Below are 5,907 nucleotides of genomic sequence, written 5' to 3'. Positions count from 1 at the left end.
GTCAGCCACATGGAGGGCGTACAGTCTGGAGGTAGCAGGGCACGGCGATATAAAGACCACCTGCACCTCACCGTTAATCCCGGATAAAACCGTAGCTACGATGTGGGTACTAAAATCTCGGGGCCATATACATAGGTGCATGCACAAAAATACAAACGCTGGAACCACAAGGAACGCAACATTTCTTGTTAACCGGAAAAGGACAATGTGAGGTACGCTTTAACTAGCTATCCTATTGATAAAATATTTTATGTCATGGGTAAAATATTTTATCAAGCATCTGCCACCAGGGGCAGAGGTTCTGTACCTGGAACCAGGTCAGCCTCCTGGAAAATCAAAAGTGGGAACTAAGCCCCAGACGCAGAAAGCACATCATAAAACATAGCAAAAGGGGCCTCTAGACCAGGCCTATAACATTTCAAAATAAAGACACCTGCTACCCATAGTATGTGCCAAAATAGTTTCGAGCCTGCACACCGGTAGGCGCAAGCAAACATAAAATTAAAGAGTCTTAAAAAAAAAGTATAATTACAAAACTTGCACCACACAGGGCCAAGTCCCCAGAAAATATGATTAAAATTTTTTAAGAGAGGTCAATCCTCTCAACAGCAGCATCCTGACTTTTACCTTGCTCCCCATGCTCCGTCTGCTCCTTTGATGCAGGTACCTGATCAGTCTCAGCAGCCACTGTAGCATCATGACCAACCGCCTGTGCCAGGATCTCCTCTACAGTATTTGCCTCAGAGATGGTTCCAGAGATGTCCATGGCAAGGAATTCAGGCTCAGGATTGGCAGCCTTAGCATCAGTAGGAAACAAAGCGCTCAGGTCCATACCATTGGGGAAAGCACGGGCAAATTCAGCCTGCTCCTCCTCCATGTTCCAGAAAGTGTGCCTCCCCTTAGTGTAAGCCTGGATGCAGTCAATCCTCCCTTTGAAGGCAGTATAGGCTCCCACTTTCTGGCCAGTTTAGCCATCTCTTCAACACGAGCCTCAGCCCTGGTTATCCCAGTGGTCAGAACACGGTTAGCCTCCTGCGTCCTAGCAAGCTGGTCCTTGGCTACCTCCATCTCCCTCTTGGCCGCATAGAGCTGCTCCCTCAGTTTGGCACAGGTGGCCGTAAGCTCCTTGTTCTTCCCCACGAAAGCCAAGCATTCAGTCTTGGCTCTCTTCAGCATCTTGCGGAGGTAAAGAGAAGATTGTATAGCCTGGGGCACATAAGGAGGTTATCAGTCAGAAAGTAAGTTGGAATAATAAAAGCAAGGGATAGAGGCAACTGAAAGCAGACTTACAAGAAAGCATTGTTCAGCAGCCATGTCGGTCATCTCTTGGGGGTCAGTCTGATCGAACATCTGGGTGCATGTTGGTGTCAAGAGCCGCTTCAACGAGGGCTAGTAGTTGACACGCTCTGCGTCCCCAAAGCCAGCAGGGAGATGGATCAATTGGTCATCGGCACGAGTTAGAGAACCAGGGTCACGGGATATGGGAGTTACCTCAATAAGCTCAGGAGTAGGTCTAGCAGCAGACCTCCTTTTCGAAGAAACAGGCGAAGGGGTGGACTCAGCAATCCTCTTCCTAACCTGACGCATCAGGATCTCAGAGGCAGTTGGATGTGTACTTCCTGTGAAGAGCGCCAGAAGAGAGATATAAGTTCGTAGGTAAATGGTTGTTAGAACAAGCAAGAGTCAGAAACTGACACTCACCAGAAGACATGGTTTCTTCAGCAGCAGGGTTGTCGAGGCCAAAGAGCAATGTAGGGAACGTTCTTTGTTCTTTAGGGATGGAGAAGATCTTGGAAACGGAGGTGTCCTCAACCTCAGACTTTACAGGGTTCTTGAGTTCTGCACTGAATCATAGGGTAAGAAAGGTAAGTAGCAGAAGAAATCAGAGAAAGGGACATGCAAGCATACTTACTCTTGGCCAGGATCCAGTGCTCAAAGAGGTAGTTGCCACACAGAGGAATAGATTCAAGCTTGATGTAAAAGAAACCCTCATACCAACCGTCATCTTTGCCTTTGGCCGCAGACTGAAGGAAATTTTCAGTCTTCTACACGGCCCTAAAAGTACATTGGCCATTCCCAAGTGACCGACACTCAAACCTGTGGGCCAGATCTGATAGCCCAATCTCAGCATCTAGACTATTGTTAAGAGCGATGGTGGATAGAAGGATTCTCCATGCATATGGAGCAATTTGAGCCATGGGGAGAGAGTTCAAACGAATAAACTCTTGGATCAAGGAAGGAAAGGGAAATTTGAGACCAAGGATGAAGGGGTACAAATACAAGCAGATCCACCCCTCCCGGGAGGCGTCAGCTTTAGTAGTGTTGGAGTATGTATCCTCAACAATAGTGCGATCACATGTTTAAATCTCAAATTAAGAATACGTAAGGGATGATTCATTTATATAGTCAACTGATCAACATTAATCAGTAATGATTGGCTAACTAGAGTTTGACATTACTGTCGTTTGACGGTGGTGATCAGTTGATCCCTTAAGGTCACACCTATAGGACAATTCCCTTAAAAGACTAGTTGATTAATTGTATGTCGATACAAGTTAATAAATTCCTTGAATTTGAACAATTCATTTATGAGTGAGAATTTTTATATCTTATTGTAATTTGATTAAATAAGATTTATTTTAGTAATTAAAAGATTTTATTACTAAAACTGATTATTGTTTATGAAACGATTGAGATAAGAATGAATGGTTAATTATAATTACAATATGTTGTGAATTATATTAACATGACCTATTTTCTTTATGTGATCAAGAATTACTAGACAATTTGTTATATGTAATTTAATTAATGTATATAATGATATTTATTTGATAAATATGCATTAAATTAATTAATAACATGTTACATACTACATGTGACATATTGTGTGACAAATGACAAATTGACAAAATAAAATGGAAGTTCAATTTATACAAGGACCGAAATATTGGAGGAATTATGGGTTAATGGATGTTTTATTTAATTGATTAATAAAACACATTCATGACCTATTTTAGGGTAGCCTTACACCTACAATTCTTGTGAAGAACAAAAGAAAAAGCAAGAAGACCATGCGTTTGAATTCGAACCAGTGGAAGGAGAGTAGTTGACGTCCACGTATGCACGAACTTTCTTCTTCCCTTTGTTGTTCCCATTGACATTGACTTCTTTCCCAGCACTTTGATTGACTTTAATTGCACCTTGACCGTTATCGACTCCAGTATTCACTTTATCTGTACCTGCAGCAAGGAAAACAGAAGAATGCTCCTCCTTTTCGCTCTCAGTCTGAGGCGGAGGGGTTACAATTGCAGCACAAAATTCAACATTCGCAGCTGGAGTGTCTATATCGGAGTCAGTGGAGGTTAGGGCATTGCAGGGTTGAACTTGCAATGGGAGCCCTACGAGATTTGGACTGATGGAAAATCAACTCCTCGTCTCCGACCTGAAATGTAAGTGTCTTGCCCCCGACATCGATCACTGCACAAGCAGTGAATAAAAATGGGCCCCCTAAAATAATAGGGGTGTGAGTGTCCTCGGGGATGTCAAGCACTACAAAGTCTACGGGAATAAAGAATCTCCCGATCTTGACAGGTATGTCCTCTATAACTCCTTGTGGCCGTGATATACTACGGTCGGCCATCTAAACGGTCATATTAGTGCAATTAAATTTAGTCAAACCGAGTCTCCTTGCGAGAGATAAGGGTAAGACGCTCATGCTAGCACCTAGATCGCTTAGCGCGTTATCAATCAAATGGGTACCTATATGACAAGAAATTGAAAAACTACCCGGGTCACTCTGTTTAGGTGGCAACTTATTTTGAACTAAAGCAGTCCCTACTTCAGTTAAAGCTACCATCTCATGATCATTTATGTGCCTCTTACGCGACAAAATTTCTTTCATGAATTTTAAGTAAGAGGGTACCTGAGTGAGCAGTTCGGCGAATAGAACAGTAACCTGTAAACTTTTCAAGAGCTCGGCAAATTTCCCGAACTTTTGATTAGCTTTGTTGTTCTGTAATCGCCTTGGAAAGGGCACGGTAATAGGTATTTCAAGCCCTTTATTCCTTTCTTCCAATGTCTCAGCGGGTTCAAACTCTTTTTCACTCGATCGAGTCTTTTTACCTCTCGATCGAGGCCTTTCCGATGACTTTTCACTCGATCGAGCATTAGCACCTTCTCGATCGAGTTCTTCAATATCAATAGTGTTTGATCGAGGCACAATTCCACTCGATCGAACGATTTCTTCAAAATTTCCACTCGATCGAGTGGTTTCCACCTCTCGATCAGTTCCTTGAATATCCAGTTTACTCGATCGACCACCAATTCCATTCGATCGAGTGTTTTCTTCAACATTTCTACTCGATCGACCACCAGAAATCAGTCGATCAAGTATTTTCTTCGTGCTAGGCATATTTTCAGCATTAGACGCATGTTCATCATCAATAATAGCACTCCTCGGGTCTGATATATCCTCAACAGTTGACGATTTTGGTCCTTCATAAGAACGACCACTTCGCAGGTTAATCAAATTTATCGTCTCGTGTGGATTTTTCTCAGATTGAGACGGCAAATGACCCGGTTTCCTCGTGGATTGGCTTGCGGCCAACTGAGCAACTTGAGTTTCAAGTGACTTGATTAAAGCTTCCTTCTGTTGGTCACTCATTTGCAATTGCTTCGTTAATAATTGAATCATTGTCTTTAACTCAGTTAACTCACTTACCCCACTAGAAGATGAAGTTTCTTGATGCGGTGGAGGAAAAGAAGGAGGCTTTTGGAAGCCTTGTTGAGCCTTATGAGGAGGGGCATAGGGTTGCTGCTGCTGCGGTGGAGGAGTAGGATTAAGAACATTTTGACTTGTCCACCTTAAATTGGGATGGACTGCCCCTTGGTTATTGTAGTAGGAACCTCCTCATTGCCTATATTACTGAAAGGCAAGGACTTGTTCCTTTCTCGTCGAGCGATCACCACAAGTTAGTGTGACCGTCATTACTCCCACATCTCTCACAAGTGACAGTTTCCTGTCTATTCAACAGATGAACCGTCTGTTGATCACCAGCTTACTGCAACTCCAACCTATCAAAACGAGCATTCATGACTTCCAGCTGAGCCACAGCTGCATTGTCGACCGAATGTACCGTTCGAATACCGTCCCTCGGGTTCCCATACTCAGCACAATGGGTCGCCATCTCCTCAATAATGCCCCATACCTTATCATCATCAATATTCTTTTGGAATCTCCCATTGTATGAGGCGTCAAGTATAGGACGGTGGTCATCGTACAACCCATTGTAGAATTGGTTGCACAAAAACCACTGATCAAATCCATGGTGTGGAAGAGACCTTACCAACTTCTTGAACCGACACCAAGCCTCATAGAAATTTTCATCAGGTGCTTGTTTGAAACTCGTAATCTTTTCTCTCAGTTGATTAGTACGTTGGGGAGGAAAGTACCTTTTATAGAAGGCAAGAGCAAGAGTTTCCCAGTTGGTAATACCAGCTCTAGTGCGATCAAGATCGGTGAGCCACTCCCTGGCTCCGTCAGTCAATGAAAAAGGAAACATGACTTCCTTTATCTTGTCTTGGGTCACTCCCTTAGTGGCGGTAATGGTAGAGCAGTAGTCAGTAAAGACCTCCATATGCTTTCGCGGATCTTCACCCCCCACACCTCGATAAAGATTTCTTTATACCAAATTTATATAAGACGGACGGATACCAAAAGTGTTACCATCCTCAGTTAAGAGCTTGAAACCCTTAGGAATCGAGGCAGCTATAGGCTCTGAGTGACCCGCTATGTTAGGCATCTTTACTGGCTTGATAGCAAAAATGAGATTGTCTTCTTCAAAAGACGGGTCTTCTGCGAAAAGAAAGTGTTGTAGCTCGGGTTCGAAATTACTCAAGTCTTCCTTT

The 5,907-nt window shown here is 43.3% G+C and overlaps 1 non-coding gene across 1 annotated transcript; it reads left to right on the top strand.

Annotated features, from left to right (window-relative positions):
* The first annotated feature begins 5,319 nt into the window (after nucleotides 1-5,319).
* Nucleotides 5,320-5,426, top strand: LOC141635683 (small nucleolar RNA R71). The gene has a single exon (XR_012540353.1). It is a non-coding gene; the product is annotated as a small nucleolar RNA R71 (small nucleolar RNA).
* The last annotated feature ends 481 nt before the right edge of the window (nucleotides 5,427-5,907 follow it).

This window comes from Silene latifolia, chromosome Y (genome assembly GCF_048544455.1).
Source record: "Silene latifolia isolate original U9 population chromosome Y, ASM4854445v1, whole genome shotgun sequence".
NCBI lineage: Eukaryota > Viridiplantae > Streptophyta > Magnoliopsida > Caryophyllales > Caryophyllaceae > Silene > Silene latifolia.
Note: the sequence above shows the minus strand (reverse complement) of the source record. Positions and strands in the feature narration are given on the sequence as shown.